We start from the raw sequence: 21,715 nt of genomic DNA, 5'->3' as shown, positions 1-21,715 counted from the left end.
ACACCCCTCAATCAGTGCATTCCACTCCCCTCAGTCTCTACATCCCACTTCCCTCAATTACTGCATCCCACTCCGCTCAATTACATCATCCCACTCCCCTCAGTCACTGCATCCCACTCCCCTCAGCCACTGCATCCCACTCCCCTCAATCACCACATCCCACTCCCCTCAGTCACCAAATCCCACTCCCCTCAGCCACTGCATCCCACTCCTCTCAGTCACTGCATCCCACTCCCCTCAATCAGTGCATCCCACTCCCCTCAGTCACTGCATCCCACTCCCCTCAGTCACTGCATCCCACACCCCTCAATCAGTGCATTCCACTCCCCAGTCACTGCATCCCAATCCCCTCAGCCTCTGCATCCCACTCCCTTCCGTCACTACATCCCACTCCCTTCAATTACTGCATCCCACTGCCCTCAGTCACTGCATCCCGTTCCCCTCCGTCACTGCATCCCACTCCCCTCAGTCAGTGCATCCCACTCCTCTCAGTCACTATATCCCACTCCCCTCAGTCACTACATCCCAGTCCCCTCAGTCTATGTATTCCACTCCCCTCAATTACATCATCCCACTCTCCTTAGTCACTGCATCCCAGTCCCCTCAGTCACCACATCCCTCTCCCCTCAGTCACCCCATCCCACTCACCTCAGTCACTCCATCCCACTTCCCTCAGTCACCCCATCCCACACCCCTCAGTCACTCCATCCAACTTCCCTCATTCACGCCCTTCCACTTCCCGCAGTCACTCCATCCCACTTCCCTCAGTAAGAGACTGGATGATCTCGAGGACTGATCTTCTATGGTGTAACATTGGGTGTGGAATCTGTTTCGAATGCAACCCACAAGGGGGATACCTGATGTTCCAGACACCGCTGGGGTAGACGATGATCCCCTAGTGGATTCTCGAGTTGTTTGTTCCTCGGGTTCCTCAGTTGCGACAGTCTCTGGATCTGTAATAAAGGAAGAGGGCAGAGTGGAGAAAACCCGAAGAGCTCGTTTATATAGTTCTCTAGTCCAGACAGTGTCAGATTTTCATCTTTATCAAACCCTCGAAGATCCTATCCAACTCCTCGCGAACATTGCTTCCGGGAGAGGGAGTGTGAGGTGCCCAGCACTGCAGTGGGGACCTGACGTGAGCCATGAACACTGCAGGGATCAGAGTGCCTGATAGACAGAGACAGCAGAGTCTGGTTCAGTTCCCTCGAGTTTCAGTGAAGTACACTTTGTGTTTCAGATCCTTTATTCACTGTGTCCCTTACAATAAGGAGGGGAGTGAGTAAACCGTCTCATTTCTGTGGGTGACACGGGACATCCCAGAATCACCCTCTGGATGATATAGAAGCATGAATGTACCTGTACAATACGCAGCGCAATAAAACAGGGACTTCAACTCATAAACGAAGTAACTGCTGCAGTTTTTGATCTTTATCTCATGGACCTTGTCGCAGTGTTTTCTACCCCAGGATAAACAAACTGTCCGTGTTACTTCCCCCTGTCCCACGCTAGGATGGGAACCTGAAATGAGAGTTTATAAATATTGAAGACTGTAACCCATGTGAACAGTGCTGGACAGTGAATGTAAATCTGATATTCTCAAGGCTGAAATTACCATTTAACCAGCCTGTAACATGTGTGGAGCAGTGAAAATCTGGGACAGCAGTCTCCGGAATCTTCCATCCACCAGAACTGAAACAAAAATCACAGAGTCAGTCCCTGAACTGATGGCAAATATTAACTGTTAGAGAGACTGGTACCAGCAGATAGTACCAGAAACTGGGGGAAATCCCTTACTCTGCCCATATTGACTAGATTACCCTGAAATTGTTCCTTTACATTACCTTTTAAATCTGTACCATCCTTGAGCAAGATTATCATCACACTTCTCCTGACCGGAGCACCCAGTGACATCACAATCGCTGCTCCTCCAGGGCTGGTCCAGGACTGTGTGATTTACACACGGGTCAGTGAGTGCAGAGTCTGTGACTGAGTGACAGAAAGATGTTTAATGTTAATATGTGACCTTACATCAGAACTGGGAAAAGTTCTAGTGACAAGTGAAACCGGGGAGAATGTGATGATAAATGGAAGGGATCACACTCCCCTCAGTTACCGTATCACACTCTCCTCAGTCACTGTACCCCACTCCCCTCAGTCACTGTATCCCAATCCCCACAGTCACTGATTCACACTCCCCTGAGTCACTGCATGCCACTCCCCTCAGTCACTACACCCACTTCCCTCAATTACAGCATCCCACTCCCCTCACTCACTGCACCCACTCCCCTCAGTCAGTGCACCCACTCCCATCAGTCGCTACATCCCACTCCCCACAGTCACTACATCCCACTCCCCTCAGTCACTACATCTCACTGCCCTCAGTCACTGCATCCCTCTCCCCTTAGTCGCTGCATCCCACTCCCCTCAATTACTGCATCCCACTCCCCTCAATCACTGCATCCCACTTCTCTATGTCACTGTACCCACTCCACCGAATCACTCTATACCATTCCCTTCAGTCACTGCACCTCACTCCCCGCTTCTCTACATCCTACTCCCCTCAGTTACCACATCACACTCAGTAGTCACTACATCCCACTTCCCTCAATTACAGCATCCCACTCCCCTTAGTCACTACATCCCACTCCCGTCAGTCACTGTATCCCACTCCCCTCAGTCTCTGTATCCCACTCCCCTCAGTCGCTACTTCCCACTCCCCTGTCACTACACCCCACTCTCCTCAGTCACTACACCCCACTCTCCTCAGTCACTACATCCCACTCCCCTCAGTCACTACATCCCACTCCCCTCAGTCACTACATCCCACTCCCCACATTCACTGTATCCTACTCCACCTAGTCACCGCATCTCATTCGCTCAGTCACTGTATCCCACTCCCCTCAGTCTCTGTATCCCACTCCCCTCAGTCGCTACTTCCCACTCCGCTCAATCACTGCATCCCACACCCCTCAGTCACTACCTCCCACTCCCCTGTCACTCCACCCCACTCCCCTCAGTCACTACATCCCACTCCCCACATTCACTGTATCCTACTCCACCTAGTCACCGCATCTCATTCGCTCAGTCACTACATCCCACTCCCCTCAGTCTCTGCAGACCACTCCTCTCAGTCACTGCAGCCCACTCCTTACCGAGCTAGCCGTGTCCTAAAAGACAAAGCTGCTAGTCTGGGACTGCGGTAGGTGATGACAGAACCAACAAGAGGAGAAAATATACTTGACTTCATCCTCACCAATCTGCCTGCCACATATCCATCTGTCCATGACAGTCTTGGTGGGCGTGACCACCGCACAGTCCTTGTGGAGCCAAAGTCCCACCTTCACATTGAGGATACCGTCCATCGTGTTGTGTGGCACTATCACCATGCTAAATGGGATAGATTCAAACAAGTCTAGCAATACAACAATGGGCATCCATGAGGTGCTGTGGGAACAACAGCAGCAGCAGAATTGTACTCAACTACAATCTGTAACCTCATGGTCCGGTATATCCCCCACTCGATCATGACCATCAAGCCAGGAGACCAAACCTGGTTCCATGAAGAGTGCAGGAGGGCATGCAAAGTGCAGCACAAGGCATACCTCAAAATGAGGTGTCAGCCTGGTGAAGCTACAACACAGGACTATCTGCATGCCAAACAGCATAATTAGCATGCGATGGACAGAGCTAAGCGATCCCATAACCAACGGATCAAATGAGTTCCGAAGAAGGGTCGCTGACCCGAAACGTTAACTTTGCTTCTCTTTCCACAGATGCTGCCAGACCCGCTGAGTGATTCCAGTATTTCTTGTCCTGCCACATCCAGTCGTGAATGGCAGTAGACAATTAAACAACTAACTGGAGGAGGTGGCCCCACAAATATCCCCATCCTCAATGATCAGGGAGCCCAGCACATCAGTGCAAAAGATAAGGCTGAAGCATTTGCAAAAATCTTCAGCCAGAAGTGCTGAGTTGATGATCCATCTCGGCCTTCTCCTGCAATCCCCAGCATCACAGATGTCAGTCTTCAGCCAATTCGATTCACTCCGCTTGATATCAAGAAATGACTGAAGGCACTGGATACTGCAAAGGCTATGGGCCCTGACAATATCCCGGAAGTAGTACTGAAGACCTGTGCTCCAGAACTTGTTGCATCCTTAGCCAAGCTGTTCCAGTACAGCTACAACACTGGCATCTACCCTGCAATGTGGAAAACTGCCCAGGCATGTCCTGTGCATAAAAAGCAGGACAAGTCAAAGCAGGGCAAGTTCAACCCACCCAATTACCGTCCCATCAGTCTACTCTCTATCATCAGTAAAATGATGGAAGGTGTTGTTGACAGTGCTATCAAGCGGCACTTGCTCAGCAATTACCTGTTCAGTGATGGTCAGTTTGGGTTCCGCCAGGGTCACTCAGCTCCTGACCTCATTACAGTGTGGTTCAAACATGGACAAAAGAGCTGAACTCAAGAGGTGAGGTGAGAGTGACTGCCCTTCACATAGAGTCTGTCAGGATCCTGCTGCTGTGTCTGACACTCACCAGAAAACCTGAATCTCCTCAATTGCAGACCTGACAGAATACTACCCAGACATGCCAGCCCTCTCTCCAGACAGCGAGCGTCTGTTTCAGTTCCCTAGAGTTTTAGTGAAGAGTTCACTCTGTTTTACAGATCCTTTATTCACTGTGTCCCTTACAAAAAGGAGGGCAGTGAGTAAACTGTCTCATTCCCATGGGTGACACGGGACATCCCAGAATCACCCATCTGCACCATATACAAACAGCAATCTACCTGTGCAATAAACAGCGTTACAGTCGGGTGGAGGCTTCAACTCATAAACAAAATAACTGCTGCAGTTTATGACCTTTATTTCCTGGGTCCAGTGACAGCGATTTCCAGCCTTGTTAAAACAAACTGTCCTCGTTACTTCCCCCTGTCCCACACTAGGATGGGAACCTGAAATGAGAGTTTATAAATATTGAAGAAGGTAACCCACGTGAACAGTGCTGGACAGTGAATGAAAATCTGATATTTTTAAGACGGAAATTACCCTGTAACCAGCCTGTGGCACGTGTGGAGCAGTGAAAATCTGGGACAACAGTGTCCGGAATCTTCCATCCACCAGAACTGAAACAGTTAATCACAGAGTCAGTCCCTGAACTGATGGTAAATATTAACTGTTAGAGAGACTGGTAACAACAGATAGTGCCAGAAACTGGGGGAAATCCATTACTCCTCCCTCATTAACTGATTTACCCAGAATTTGTTCCTTTATATTACCTTTTAAATCTGTACCATCCTTGAGAAAGATTATCATCACACTTCTCCTGACCGGAGCCCACAGTGACATCACAATCGATGCTCCTCCAGGGCTGGTCCAGGACTGTGTGATTTACACACGGGTCAGTGAGTGCAGAGTCTGTGACTGAGTGACAGAAAGATGTTTAATGTTAATATAAAGTACAGTTAATGTTACACAGCGCCTTGTACCCTCCCGAAATACCAATAATCTCAGTTTCACCCTCCGCCCTGGTCGAAACCCCCCAGATTAAAGCTGGAAAATGTCCTCCTTCTCTAAACTGGGTTTCCATCTGTCTCCCAGCTCAGCCTCCCCCTCTAACTCACTGCTCACAGACAGTCCTCCCTATTCTAGATTAACCACCAGCTCTCAGGTAACAGAAAGCAGTAAATATCTCAGCTTCACTTCATCCCAGTAGGAAAGATGTAAAGTGGAGGAGGAGCGAGAACTGCCAGGTGGAGCACAAGCGACCCAGTGTGACTGGTGGGTCCTGCAGAGGGAACGTGTCGTCTCAAAACCAACAACAACCTGCGATTATGTACTGCCTTTGATGTAATAAAATGTCCCAAAGCACTTCATCGTTGTGTTACCATCCCGAACTGACACCGATCCACAGAAGCATCTGGTCGGGCAGGTGGCCAAATGCTATGTCAAATAGGTAGGTTTTAAGGAGTGTCTGAAAGGAGGAAAGAGAGGTGGAGAGACGGAGAAGTTGAGGGAGAGAATTCCATAGCGTTAAGCCTCGGCAGGTGAAGGCACAGCTGCCAATGGTGGAAGGGATTCGAATCGGGAATACTCAAGAGGCCTGAATTAGAGGAGCGCAGAGATCTCCGAGGGTTGTGGGGCTGGAGATGATTTCAGCGGTAGGGAACGGCGAGGTGATAGAAGGATCTGGAAACGACTGTGAGAATATTGAAATCCAGGCCTTGCTGAACCGGGAGCCAGTGTAGGTCAGTGAGCACGGAGATGAAAGGTGAACGGGACTTGGGCAGTATCATACTGGATGACCAAAATGTACAGAAGGTGGAATGTGAGAGATCAGCCAGGAGATCTTTGGAATAGTCAAGTCTAGAGGTACCAAAGTACTGCTCAAGGGTTTGAGTAGCAGAGAAGCTGCAAGAGCCAAGTCAGGAATACTGTTTCTGATCATCCTTCTCGAATTGTCGGCAGTCTTTGACACAATTCACCACACTATCCATCGCCAACACCTCTCCTTCCATGTCCAGCTGGGTGGAACTGCTCTGGCCTATTTCCACTCAACCCAGTCTAGTCTCAGCCAGAGAATCTCCTGCAGTGTCTTCCCTACCCACTCCAGCACTGCTACCTCTAGCGTATCCCGAGAATCTATCTTGTCCCTCTCCAATTTCTCATCAGCTTCTGACTGTGCCCAGCTTCCTTCCCTGTCGCCTCCTCATCACAAGGACATCCAATTACAACCTCCTTAATATCCACCATCACAGATTTTGCCTCAGCCAATCCTCTACCAAAAACCCTCTACCTTCTGGAGAATCAAATCTTCTAATCCACTCCTGGCCAGCCTCCCAGCTTCCACTTTCCAGAAGTCAGGTCTCCTCCAACACACTGCTTGTTGTATGTTATCTTGCAGAAAGTTTAAGTCACACATCACACCTGTGCTCTCTGACCCACATTGGTTCACAGCTGCAAACGCCTTTGATGTACAACTTCCATCTTCCTGTTCAAATTCTTTCATGACCTCTCCACCCTCTCCCACCTCATTTCTGTAATCTTCACCAACTCTCTGTTTCTCTGACCCAAGCCTCCTGTAGAACTCCCTTTCCTCCAGCAGTGTCTGATGTGGCTTCAAGATGTCTAGCCTCCTAAACCTTTCTGCCTCTCCACCTCCGTCTGCTCTTTTAAACTAACAGTTAGCCCTCCAATCATCTCCTTCCCTGCCCTGTCAGACATTTCTTCCATCAGATTTCTGTGCAACATCTTGGGAGATTATTCTATATAACGGTTTGAATAAACACAGCTTGTTCTAGTTGTACTGGGGGTGAACTTTGTCGAGAATGAAAGTTACTCACTCAGGTAACCCAGAATGATCAGCAGAGTCTACATCTTACTGGTGAGATCCTGGAAAGGGAAACACAAGACAAACATTTGAGAGAACTAAAGGAATCGTGCAATTGGAGGGAATATTAAATAAGGAGTTGAAGAGGAGTTTGTCAGTATATCTGTTCAGAGAGGTGAGCTCCATCTATCTCTCTCTCTCTCTCACTGTGGCTCCTACAGACAGAGGTGAGCTCAACTATATGTTCTTGTTAAACATCAGGAACTTGACTCCAATCCTTCACCCTTTCCACTCTCCAAAACTTTTATGAATAAACCACATGTGTTCCTGACTCTCTCCTCCAGGTCTGTCTCCTGCATTCCTGTCACGAACCTCTTTGAATTTCTGACAAAGGTTATTACTGAGGATGGTGTTGTTTCAGGAAAAGCAGGACACATTCCCCCTGGGTCAACACCTAGCAAATGACAAACTCCTGTGCTTTTTCGAGCAGTCCTCCCATACCCGACTGCTTACCAGAGTCTCCAAAGTAGATGTCGCTGGGTGGGAGATGTTGTCGGTTCAGTTCCAGCTGCTTGCTCCTCAGTCTCGGGTCCACTCTGCTGTGAACAGTGTCAGTCTCAGTGACAGCTCCAACGCCTATATACACCACGACGGATTGACCAGTGACTGACCGCAGTGCTGGTTGGCTGAAATATTTACATTCAGTAATAATTAATAATATGACATAATCTATGCAAACGAAGGCCTTTCGGTGAAAGGAGCTGCCATAATAAAGCACGTTAATATTTCTCCTGAGCCTTTGCTAACCAACTGGACTTTGCTGTTGTAACATAACTTGTCGTCACTTACCCAACAGGAAGGGTGTAGGGAGATTGGAGCCTGGGGCTGGGTCTCTGAAAATTATAGTCAGTATTGTGTCGGTATTTTCCAATTGGCTGTGTATATTTGATCTTTCATAGGCACTGAATGTTAGGGAGAGAATATTCCCAGGAGACATGCCTCTCTTATCAGTCGTGGGTCAGTATTGGGGGGATGATGAGAGGGCCAGAGAAACAAGATGCTCCACAGAGACAAATGACATGACATCCATTTTCTTCCTTGAGGTCGTTGGGGATAAAGTAAATGATTGTGTTTTTCAGAATATAGTCACAGAATGAGAACAATGAAATCCTCACATCAGCGACAGTGATACCATCTCCGAAATAGCACAGATACAGCGTTAGTAACACATACAAACCAGAATGAGGAGGACATAAATTTCTCAGTGAGAGAGTGTTTGAGTATTCAGGACATGGGATATTGTGAGGGGTCCCTGACCAAATGTTAATGTCTCAGTCACTGACTGCTCCACACCTGCTAACATTGGGATAGCAGTGGGCTTTCGGTATAAACTTCAATACAAGAATCACCGAGAATATTGTTTTATGGAAGGAAAAGTGTTGTATGTAAACTTTATCGAGTTACTGGCAGACCATTGTCCATTACTGACTGAATAATAATAAGCGGGTAATTTGTCCCAGATATGGGTGGGATTAGTCTTTGATATGTTTGATTTTGACTGAAAGAATGAGGAGAGATGAAACAATACAATTTGTGAAGTGGTGCAAGAACAGAGAGACCTGGGGGATGCTTGTGCAGGAATATTTAAAGGCGGCAGGGTAGGTTGAGAAAGCGATCAATAAATCAGATTGGCGTCTGGGCTTTGTAAATAGAGAGGTCGAGTACAAAAGTCCGGGAGTCATGCCAAACCTGTATAAACCACCAGTTCGGCCCCTGTTGGAATATTGTGCCCAGTTCAGGGCACCACACTTCAGGAAAGACCTGTAGGCTTTGGAGAGGGTGCAGAAGAGATTTGCTCGAATGGTTCAGTTAGTGAGGAATTTCAGTCAAGTAAAAAGACTGGGCAAGAAAGGGACGTTCTCCTTCGAGCAGAGAAGGTTCAGGGGAGATTCGATAGATCACCAGAGGGCACAGCTTTAATGTGATGGGGAAAGGTACCAGAGGTGATATGAGGATAAATGTTTTTTAATATCATGAGTGGTTTGGATTTGGAGGGCAATGTCTGATAGGGTGGTGGAAATTCAATGGTATTATTCAAACAGGGAATTGACTCAATAATTGAAGGGGAATTAATTGAGGGAATTAAATGTGAAAGAGTGGGGATTTGGATTAACTGGGTTGATTTTCGAAAGAGATGGCAAAACCTCAATGGGCCGAATGGCCTCCCTCTGTTGTACTATTCTAGGATTTGTTTCTGATGGGGTGGGATTCGTCTGTCCCCACATTTCTCTGTTAGATCATTAGCACATTGGGCAGTGCAGTCAGTCCAGGGCTCTAGATAATATTCCTGTGACAGAATCACAATGTCACTGTCCCCTCAGTAATCACAATCACCTTGCAGCACATTGTTATTCAATGTTACCTGTGCCTGTGAAAAGGGGCGTCTGAATGTGCATCTCAGTCCCAACCAGCCCATGTCCAACGCCTAGTCCTTGATAGTTTCCACAGTTTCCATTCTCTCTGGATTGCTGATTCTGTCAGTGCCCCTGAGTCCATGCCAGGTTGTCAGATATCCATTCAGTCCCACAATCGGCCCATTAACACTTCTGAGCCGGCTTTGATATTTGCATTCCCTGGGACTAACAGATTTGAATGTTGTGCCGTGTGTCACTGATAGGAAAATATCAACCTTTACAAAGCAGGAAGCTGTTGTGTTTGTCAAGGACTGAGAACAATAGACTCTTCACATCATAGGCACAGGTAAGATCAGCTGAAGGGCAAAGGTGCACAACTAACAACATAGTCAAACAAACTGAGGAGGGAGAGAGAGAGAGGGAGTGAGAGTTGGGAGTGTGTGTGTGCATGCATCCAGTCATGTATTATTGAACGTGTGATGAATGAAAGAGTCTAAAATACAAAGGGTTTGGAGGTAATGCCACAGTTGTAGGAGGCTCTGGTTAAACTATGTCCGGAATATTGCACTCAGTCTGGACACCTTACCTCAGCAAGCAGCTGTTGGCCACCGACCAGACACAGCTGAGATTCACCAGAATGATACTGGGGTTGACAGTGAATACATTCCATGATCAGTGAGAGATATCACTCTCTCTGTAACCTCCTCACGTCCAAACAACTCCACCTATCTCTGTAACCTCCTGCAGCTCCTACAGCCCTCCCTATCACAGCAATCTCCTCAAGGTAATACAGCCCTCCCTATCTCTGCTACCTCCGTAAGATAATGCAACCCTTCCGACATCTGTAACCTCCTCCAAACTCCGACAACCTTCCCTGTTTCTGTAACTTCCTCTAGCCCCGAAAACTCTCCCTATCTCCCTAAAATCACCTCCAGCCCCGACAACACTCCCTATCCCTGTAACCTCCTCCAGCCCACTGCAACCTTCCCTATTTCTGTAACTTCCTCTAGCCCCGACAACCATCCCGATCTCTGTAATGACCTCCAGCCCCGAAAACCAACGCTATGTCTGTAACCTCCCCCAGTCTACAACCGTCCCGATCTCTGTAACCTCGTCCATCCCGTACAACCCTCCCTATCTCTGTAACCTCCTCCAGCCTACAATGCTCCCTATCTCTGTAACCTCCACCATCCCCTACAACCCTCCCTATCTCTGTAGCTTCCTCCAGCCCGACAACCATCCCTATCTCTGTCACTTCCTTCAGCACCAACAACCATCCCTATCTCTGTAACCTCTTTCAGCCGCTACAACCCTCCCTATCTCTGTAGCTTCCTCCAGCCCGACAACCATCCCCATCTCTGTAGCCTCCTCCAGACCCTGCCACCCTCCCTAACACTGTAACCTCCTCCAGCCCCTACAACCCTCCCTATCTCTGTAGCTTCCTCCAGCCCGACAACTCTCCCTATCTCTGTAACTTCCTTCAGATCCAACAAGCCTCCCTATCTCTGTAACCTCCTTCGGCCCCTACAAGCCCCTTATCTCTGTAACAGCCTCCAGCCCCAACAACGTCCCTATCTCTGTAACCATCTCCAGCCCCTACAAACTTTCCTATCACTGTAACCTCCTCCAGCCCCAACTACCCTCCCTATCACTGTAATCTCCTCCAGCCCAACAAACCTCCCTATCTCTGTAACCTCCTCCAGCCCCTACAACCCTCCCTATCTCTGTAACTGCCTCCAGCCCCAACATCCCTCCCTATCTCTGTAACCTCCTCCAGCCCCTCAACCCTTCCTATCTGTGTAACCTCCTCCAGCCCGACAACCCTCCCTTTCTCTGTAACCTCCTCCAGCCCCAACATCCCTCCCTATCTCTGTAACCTCCTCCAGCCCCTACAACCCTTCCTATCTGTGTAACCTCCTCCTGCCCGACAACCCTCCCTTTCTCTGTAACCTCCTCCAGCCCCAAGAAGCCTCCCTCTCTCTGTAACCTCCTCCAGACCCCTACAACCCTTCCTATCTCTGTAACCTCCTCCCGCCTGTCAACCCTCCCTTTATCTATAACCTCCTCCAGCCCCAACATTCCTCCCTATCTCTGTAACCTCCTCCAGCCCCGACAACCCTTCGTATCTCTGTAACCTCCTCCGGGCAATGCGACAAATGCAACAAAAACCTCAGCACGAAAATCATTAACAAATTCAACAACAACCTCAGCAGGGGAAAACACCAACAATTTGAGAAGCAACGTTGGCAAAAAAAAAGCTCACCAACAAATACAACAACGTCAGGAGGAGAAAGAACATCAACAGAATTCAGCAAGTGCTTCAGGAGGAGAAAAGTAATAAATACAACTTCAGCAGGCGAAACACAGCAACAGATGCAACAACATGTCGAACCTGCAAAATCCTCCTTACCAACATTTAGGGGCTTGTGCCAAAGTTGGGAGAGCTGTCAAGCAACAGCCTGACATCGTCATACTCAGGGAATTATGCCTTACAGACAATGTCACACACCTCGTCATCCCCATCCCCGGGTATGTCCTGTCCCACAATCTTCAACTGCTTCATCAATGAACTCCCTTCAATCAAAAGATCAGAAGTGGGGATGTTCACTGATGATTGCACAATGTTCAGCATCATTCGTGACACCTCAGATTCTGATGCAGCCCGTGTTCAGATGTCGCAGGACCTGGACAACATCCACGTTTGAGCTGATAATTGGCAAGAAACATTCGTGTCACATAAGTGCCAGGCAATGACCATCTCAAATAAAAGAGAATCTAACCATCTCCCCTTGACATTCAATGGCATTAACATCGCTGAATCCCCCACTATCAACATCCTAAAGGGTTACCATTGACCAGAAACTGAACTGGGATAGCCATATAAATATTGTGGCTTCAAGAGCAGGACAGAGGCTGGAAATCCTGTGACAAGCAACTCACCTCCTGACTCCCCAAAGCCTGTCCACCATCTACAAGGTACAAGTCAGGAGTGTGATGGAATACTCTCCACTTGCCTGGATGGGTGCAGCTCCAACAAAACTCAAGAAGCTCGACACCATGCAGGACAAAGCAGTCCGCTTGATTGGCAAACCATCCACAAACTTTCACTCCCTCCACCCATCCACAACTTTCACTCCCTCCACCACCGATGCTCAGTGGCAGCAATGTGTACCATCTACAAGATGCACTGCAGCAATGCACCAAGGCTCCCTCGTCAGCACCTTCCAAACCCTCGACCTCTACCACCTAGAAGGACAAGGGCAGCAGATCCTTGGGAACACCATCACTTGCAGGTTCCCCTCCAAGTCACACACCATCCTGACTTGGAACTATATCGCCGTTCCTTCACTGTCGCTGGGTCAAAATCCCGGAATTCCCTTCCTAACAGCACTGTGGGTGTACTTACCCCACATGGACTGCAGCAGTTCAAGAAGGCAGCTCACCACCACCTTCTCAAGGGGCGAAAAGGATGGACAATAAATGCTGGCCTCCAGCAGCATCGCCCAAAATCTCAAGAATGAATTCAAAAAGAGAAAATAACCTCAGCAGGGAATATAAACGCAAAAAAATACAACAACAACCACAACATTAAAAAATGCAACAACAAGTTAAGCAGGGAAGGAAACAACAACCTCAACAAAAACCTCAGAAGGGAAAACACCAACCAACACAACAATTACCTCAGCAGGAGAACAACGCCAACAAATTCAACAACAGATCAGCAGGAGATTCAAACACCAACAAATTCAACAACCTCAGTCGGAGAAAAACACCAGCAAATACAGCAACAAATACACCAACAACTTCAGCAGCAGAATGATACCAACAAATTCAACAGCAACGAGTGGAAGCCAATGGTAGAGAAAGGGGCGTGTGTTTCCCATCAGGGAGGGAGGTGTTGTGCAAACTTGAATCACTTCCTTGAGTTTTCATGTGGCTGCACACAAGACTCAACTCTCTTCTTTCCACTGATTTCCCAATTGCAGGATCAGCTTCCAGTGGAAGATGTATCTGTTACTGAGTCTCATGGTCTTATTTCAAAGTAAGGGATCTTTCTCACCACCACCCCACACCCCCATTGTTTGTGCTAACAGCTCTCTTTCTTATTGTCTTTCTCTCTATCTTTCTCTCCTTCCTTCATTCCTCACATTCCAGATTGTCCCTGTTCACTGATCTTCTTCTCTCCCTGTCTCTTACCCCAGGCACGATCTCAGCGAGGGTCCGTCAGCTTCCACCGCCATCTCCAGACTTCCTAGGGAGGGAGTAGGACTGGAGTGTCGTGTGGAGGGTGAGGGTAACGGTTCCATGTTCTGGTACAGACAGGACAGGCGAAGGAGCCGCGGCTGATGTTTTACTCCTGGGATAATGGGGTTGTCTTCTGAGGAATGGTTGAACAGGTTGGGCCTGTACTCATTGGGATTCAGAAGAATGAGAGGTGATCTTATTGAAATATACAAAATACATAAAGGGATAGACAGGTTCGATGCAGGTAAGATGTCTCCTTTGGTTCGGGAGTCTAGAACCAGGGGACACAATTTCAAAATAAGGGGGAAGCCACTTAGGACGGAGATGAGGAGAAATGTCTTTCCTCAGAGGGTTGTGAATCTTTGGAATTCTCTACCCCAGAGGGCTGTGGAAGCTCAGTCATTGAGTATGTCTAAAGCAGAGATTGACAGATTTCTAAATACCAATGACATAAAGGGATATGAGGATAGTCTGGGGAAAAGGCATTGAAATGGATGATCAGCCATGATAGTATTGGATGGTGGAGCAGGCTCGATGGGCTGAATGGCCTACTCCTGTTCCTATGTTCCCAAGCTGCTGAAATACTTTCTCCAAAACTACCCCATCAGTTCCCCTTAATATCTCAACAACTTTGAACAAATCACCTTGATCCTCCTAACTTTCAGGGAATAAATCCCCAGTTTGTGTAATATCACCTCGTAATTTATCCCTTTGAGTCCAGTTATCATTCTGGTAAATCTACACTGCACTCAAATGGACATGGACCCCCCAAGTCTCTTTGGACCACCAGTGTTTCTTGTTTTTCAGCATTTGTAAAGTACTCTGCTCTAGTATTTTTTACCGACATTGAAATCTATCTACCACAGTTTTTCCCATTTATTTAAGATATTATTATCTCTTTGTAATTTGATGCTTCCAGCTACACTGCTTACAACGCTGCCTATTTTTTGTGTCATTGGTGTCATTCTACCCCATCATCTTAAATCGTTCATGAATGCAGCAAAATTGAGACACACACGGGCTTTGCACTAGTAGACAGGAGTGAATCATTCCATCCGAGAGGTTTTTTAATTCCAGATTGATGTTTCTTTTTGAAAAAACAGAATTCAAATTCACAACAGCCCAGTGTGGGATTTGAACTCCTGCTTTTTCAATCATCAGTTCAGGCCTTCAAATTAAAACACATAAAAAGCGATTCATTTTCCTACTGCTGTTGTCTGACTGTCTCAGGTTTTGTATATTGTTCCCTTCTCCTCTTCTTCCATGTGTCTGATTTCTTTGAAGTTTGTCAGACATTGGTAAACTACTTCATGTGGTGTTCTGTAAATACCTTCAATTCTGTGGATCTGCAAGGGAAACTATTCAAATTCTCACCTTATTGCATCAACCAAAACCTGCTGGTCCATTCAAACACCCCTATTTCCTGTCTCTGCAAAGATAGCTCAAACGTCCACAATGCAGGAATGTCTGAATGGAAACAGCTTTTGACACATTTCCCAACACGTTTGTTAACACTTTTCGGGATGAAGCTAGATTCAACTTACAGATTGCAAGCCCCAAATTGAATCTTTAAGATATAAAAAGTGACACAAGTGAAATCCCAGATCTCTTTGTCCCTGCACCCATTTTAACATGATACCATTTAGTTTATATCGCTTCTTCTCAGCCTTCCTTCCAAAATGCATCATTTTACATTTCTCAGCATTGAAGTTAACCTGCCATGAGTCTCACCATTTCACCAGACTGCCTCTATCCAACTGAAGTCTACTACTATTCCCTTCCCTGTTTGTTCCATTGCAGATGGCACAATGTTGAAGTTATGCCCTGTAAACCCAAGTCCAAGTCATTAATATATATCAAAACGATCAGTTGTCCTAATCCAAACCACTGGGGAATACCCCTGTACCACAATGTACACTGTATACAGTGAGTACAAAAGCAGGGAGGTTATGCTGAACATTTATAAAGCTCTGGTTAGGCCCCAATTGGAGAATTGTGTCCAGTTCTGGTCACCACACTTTAGGAAGGAGGGGATAGTCCTTGAGAGGTTGCAGAGGAGATTTAGCAGAATGGTTACTGGGATGAGGGATTTTAGCGACAAAGTTAGGTTGGAAAAGCTGGGTTTGGTCTCCATAGAGCAAAGGAGATTGTGGGAAGAGTGAATAGAAGTGCATAAGATTATTTCAGGGATAGATTCGGACCTCCAGTCTGAACCAACCATTCACCACTACTCTCTGTGTTCTGTCCCTTATCCAATGTTGTATACACTCTGTCCCTCTACAGAACACTCCAGAAGCTCGACACCATCCAGGACAAAGCAGCCCACTTGATTGGCACCCCATGCACCACTTCAAACATTGATCAGATCACCCCTTAACCTTCTAAATTGCAGGGATACAGAGTAAAGCTCCATCTACACTGTCCCATCAAATGCTGCCAAGCTATTCGTTAGCTATTAAGTCAATCTCTGCCTTCTCTGTTCTATCAAACACTCCCAGGGCAGGTACAGTGTGGGGTTAGATACAGAGTAAAGCTATATATGCCTCTCCTTCTCCTCCTCCATCCAGATGGAGAGAGTAACAGTGCGAAAGACAGGGATGGGTATAGAGATAGAAAAGAACAAAGAGAGAGGGAAGGATAGCACTGGGGAGAGAGTACCAGAGAGAAAGAGGAAGAGATTGGGAAGGACAGTGTCGGTCAGTGTTTCCGCAAAACTGTGTGCAGCATCGTTGAAGGTATGAAACGGCTAGAGATTGGGATTGAGAGGGTACAGAGGGAGATCGAGATAGAGAGAGAAGAGGAGAGAGATAAACATGGACAGATTAGCAGAGAGGGGAACTAGTGATTGAGTGAGTAAGAGAGAGGGGAAGACAGAGATGGAGAGAGATTACCAGTAAGAGTAGCTCTCCACTTCTCTCTCCATGCCTATCTCTCCCTTTCTCACTGTTACCCTCTCTCCATCTGTATTTATCCCTCTCTCCTGATGTTTCTCAGTCTAAGCCTATTTCTTGTACCTCTGTGTACACAGGATTACATCAAACTGTGATTATATTTGACATTTGCCCTTTCGATCTAACCTCACAACGTGACTGTCTCCAACATTATCTCTTTGTCTGTGAACCCCGGGGGGCCTTGAAGTGAATGTTCACTGATTCCTGAGGCTGACAGGACAGGTGGGTAAGCTGGTTAGGAAGGGATAAGGGAGGCTTTCATTTCCCGAGCAGCGGTAACAATCTCTCAGTGTCGATCCTATCCAGTCCCTTTAGAATCTGATATGTTTCAATAGGATCACCTCTCATTCTTCTAAACTCCAGAGAATACAGGTCCAATTTACTCAGCCTCTCATCAGAGGACAAAGGCAGAGAAACTAAACAAATACTTTGTGTCTGTCTACATGTTCTCAGTCATGCTCTGCCATCTTCCTCCAATCATTAAACACTGCAGTTTATGGATATTTCACTGTTTGCTGTAGAGCTGATGAATTTGTTTGATTGGCAGTGATAATATTTTTGGACCATTGTATCGAGTCCAATGGGTTGCAACCAGGATTACTGGGTGATTTCTCTCTGCAACTTTTAATCTTTAATAAAGCTTATCTGGGCCTTAACCTGCAATCTGTTTTTTATATGTCTGACTCCACTCATTCACCCGGGAATAAAGTTACTTTTGTCTGGTTGTGCACCCAATTAAATGACTGTTTAACACGGCGAGTCTTTCTATACTATGAACGTGTGCTGATCTCTCTCTCTCTCTCTCTCTCTCACACATACACACTATCTGCCTCTCTCTCTGCCCACATCTATCCTGGAATTCCCCTCTCTCTCTGACGGACACTCTATCGCTCATTCATTTTTCGCTCTTTCTGTACACCCTGTGTCTGCTCGTTTCCTCTGATTTCTCATTTTCCTTCCCACTCTCTCCCTCTCTTTCACTCTGTTACTCTTTCCTCACTTTTATCTCTCCATTTGTCTGTTTCCTCACTCTCAAACTCTACCAGTCCCTCACTCTCCACCTTCCTTTCTCTTTGATCGCTCTTTACATCTCACTATCACTCTCTCTCCATCTCTATCCAATTGAGGAAATTCTCCCTCCATTTCTCACCATCTCTTGCTCTCTCACTCTCTCCCCATCACCTATTTTCTCTCAGTCTCTCCATCTCTCTATTATTCTTTCAAGCTCATTTCTCTCTCTCTCTCCCCCATCACTCTCTCTTTTCTATTTCCCTCTCTGTCACTTGCTCTCTCAGTCTCTTGCTCTGTCTGTCCACGTTGGGTCCCTTTAAGAGTTTGGGACAGTTCTGGCGGTGCAGTTTGGTGCTGGCCCCTCCCCCCACATGCGTGCTCACATGTCGCAGAAACCGCGGTTGCGCGGAAGCTGGAGGCAGCTTTTGACCCCTTTGACCTCCAAACATGTGGGGCGCTGCAGCCAATCAGATACTATGTCCCCCCGTGAACGATTTCCTGTCCCTCCAACAGCTTGTGCCATTGCCCAATTTATCGGTGTGTTTTCCCCTTCTGCTGATGTTGAATTTGTTTGTGATTATCAGCTACTGAAGTTGTTGTATTTGTTAGATTTTTTTTGTCCTCACAAAGCTGTTCTTTTCCGGTTGAAATTGTTGAATTTGTTGGTATTTTATCCTGTTGAGGTTGTTTTTGTATTTGTTGGGGTGTTTCTCTGGCTGACGTCGTTGCTGTTGAATTTGTTTGTGTTTTTCTGCCGAAATTACTTTTGAATTTGTTGGTGCTTTTCGCTTGCTGAACTTGTTGTTGAAGTTAACTGTTTTTGCTTCTGCCAAGGGTGGTGTTGTATCTGTTGGTGTTTTTCTCTTGAAGTTGTTGCTGTATCTGTCGGTGTTTTTCACTCGATGTTGCTCGATTTCTTGGTGCTTTTCTCCACCTGCAGTTGTTTTTGAATTTGCTGTGTTTCTCCTGCTGACCGTGTTTTGGAACTTGTCGGTGTTTTTCTCCTCTTGAAATTGATGCTGCAGTTGTTGGTGTTTCTGCCCTGTTGAGGAGGTTTTTGTATTTGTTGGTGTTTTTCTCCTGTTGAGATTGTTGTTGAGTTTGTTGGTTTCTCTGCTGCTGAGGTTGTTGTTCTTTGTTGTTGTTTCCCTCCTGTTGAGGTTGTTGTAGAATTTGTTGGTGCTCGTTCTCTGTTCAAGTTGTTGTTGCATTTGTTAGTGTTTCTCTCCTGGTGAGGTTGTTGTTGAATTTGTTGGTGCTCTTTCCCTGTTCAAGATGCTGTTGAATTTCTTGGTGTTTCTCTCCTGTTGAGGTTGTTGTTGAATTTGTTGCTGCTCGTTCCCTGTTCGACTTGTTGTGGCATTTGTTTATTTCCCTCCTGAAGTTATTGCTGTATTTGTTCGTGTATTTTTGCTCCTGAAGTTATTGTATTTGTTGTTCTTTTTCCCCCTCCTGAAATTACTGTTGAATTCCCCTGTTCCTCCTAAACATGTTACACTCACCACCCCTCATGACTCAGCTTACACTAAAACTGTATCTCTGAGTGAAATCTCTCGAATGTACATGTAATAATTGCTTCCAGCATCTCCCTGGAAGCCTGTTCCATGGAGTGACCTCCCGCTCGCTGAAATAACCTTTCTGCAGATTTGTTTCCAGGTCAAATAATTAAAATGAAGTAACTACTACAACAAAGAATATTGTCCTTTTTCCATCAAGGAGGCTGGAATAGAAAGCGCTGGATGTTGTGTTACTGTTGTATGAAGCTCTGATTCGACCCCATCTGGAGGAATTCTGTTCAGTTCTGTGCACCTGCACCGCAGCTCAGGAAGGATATCTCAGCCTTGGAGGCAGTGACATCGGGTTTAAAAGGGTTAAATTAGCTTCACAGTTTGTATGGTCATGTGTCATATTCCCTTGAGTATAGGAATTTAAAGGGTGATGTCATTGAGGTAGTCGTTTGGAAGTACAGAACTTGAGTATTGCCGAAAATAGCGACATGTTGTCAAAGCTCTTCATCTTGCACTCACCAGGACAATCCGCAAGAATGCCAATTTTAAATTTTTTGTCAGTGTAATTCTTAGCATATGATTATTTAGCAAATGTTGTCCATTTGCAGAATCACATCTCATGTTGGAAACTGTGTATTTAGTTTTGCAAGCATGGGCTGGTGAGATACGGCCCGTACCTTGCCTGTTGCAAACAGTGGAAGGGATATGTGGGGATTATCCTATAAGCAGAGGTTGAGAAGTCTGCTCTGTGTATGAACAGTGAGGGGGTTCAGTGACAGAGCCATTCCTGATATCAGCAATTAACTCAACAGGAGTTGAACTGATATCATTGCGTGTTTGTTGGCCCCTCGAGCCTGCTCAGCCATTCTATAAGATCATGGCTGATCTGATTGTAGCTTTAACTCCACTTTCCTGTCTTCCCCCTATAACCCTGACTCCCTTGTAGATCAAAAATCTGTCCAACTCAAGCTTGAATATATTCAATGGCCCAGCCTCCGATGCTCTCCGGGGAACCGAGTTCCACAGACTCAACCTTTGAGTTGAGTCGATTTGGCCAAACTCTTCAACCTTTCCTCATAACAATCATAGAATTGTGATAATGCAGAAGGAGGCCATTCAGCCCATCATGTCCACTAGCTCTCTGAAAGAGCAACTTCTTCAGGTCCATTCCCCCGGCTTCCTCCTTTCACCATGCACATTCTTCCTTTTCATATAACTGTCTAATTCCCTTTTGAATGCTTCAATTGAACCTGCCTCCACCACGTTCTCAGGTAGCGCATTCCAGACTCGCTGTGTGAAAAGTCTTTCCTCATGTCACTTTTGCTTCTCTTACCAAATATTGTAAATCTGTGTCCTCTCGTTTAATATTTATTAGAGATACAGCATTGAAACAGACCCTTCGGCCCACCCAGTCATGCCGAACTTCTTCTTTGGCCTCCTTGTCTCGAAGACAATGGGTAAGCGCCTGAAGGTGGTCAGTGGTTTGTGGAACAGCGCCTGGAGTGGCTATAAAGGCCAATTCTAGAGTAACAGACTCTTCCACAGGTGCTACATATAAAATTGGTTGTCGGGGCTGTTACACAGTTGGCTCTCTCCTTGCGCTTCTGTCTTTTTTCCTGCCAACTGCTAAGTCTCTCCAACTCGCCACTCTTCAGAACCACCTTCATGGTTGTCTGCCAGCTCTGGCGATCGCTGGCAACTGACTCCCACGACTTGTGATCAATGTCACAGGACTTCATGTCGCATTTGCAGACGTCTTTAAAGTGGAGACATGGACATCTGGTGGGTCTGATACCAGTGACGAGCTCGCTGTACAATGTGTCCTTGGGGATCCTGCCATCTTCCATGCGGCTCACATGGCCAAGCCATCTGATGCTCCGCTGGCTTATATGCTGGGGATGTTGGTCGTCTCGAGAACGTCTGTGTTGGAGATACGGTCCTGATGCCAAGCATTCTCCGGAGGCAGTGAAGATGGAATGAATTGAGGCGTCGCTCTTGGCTGACATACGTTGTCCAGGCCTTGCTGCCATGCAGGAAGGTACTGAGGACACAGGCATGATACACTTGGACTTTTGTGTTCTGTGTCAGTGCGCCATTTTCCCACACCCTCTTGGCCAGTCTGAGCACAGCAGCGGAAGCCTTTCCCATGCGCTTGTTGATTTCTGCATCGAGAGACAGGCTACTGGTCATAGTTGAGCCTAGGTCGGTGAACTCTTGAAGCACTTCCAAAGCGTGGTCGCCGATATTGATGGATGGA

This window comes from Heterodontus francisci, unplaced genomic scaffold (genome assembly GCF_036365525.1).
Source record: "Heterodontus francisci isolate sHetFra1 unplaced genomic scaffold, sHetFra1.hap1 HAP1_SCAFFOLD_349, whole genome shotgun sequence".
Classification (NCBI taxonomy): Eukaryota; Metazoa; Chordata; class Chondrichthyes; order Heterodontiformes; family Heterodontidae; genus Heterodontus; species Heterodontus francisci.
This window is presented reverse-complemented; position numbering follows the sequence as displayed.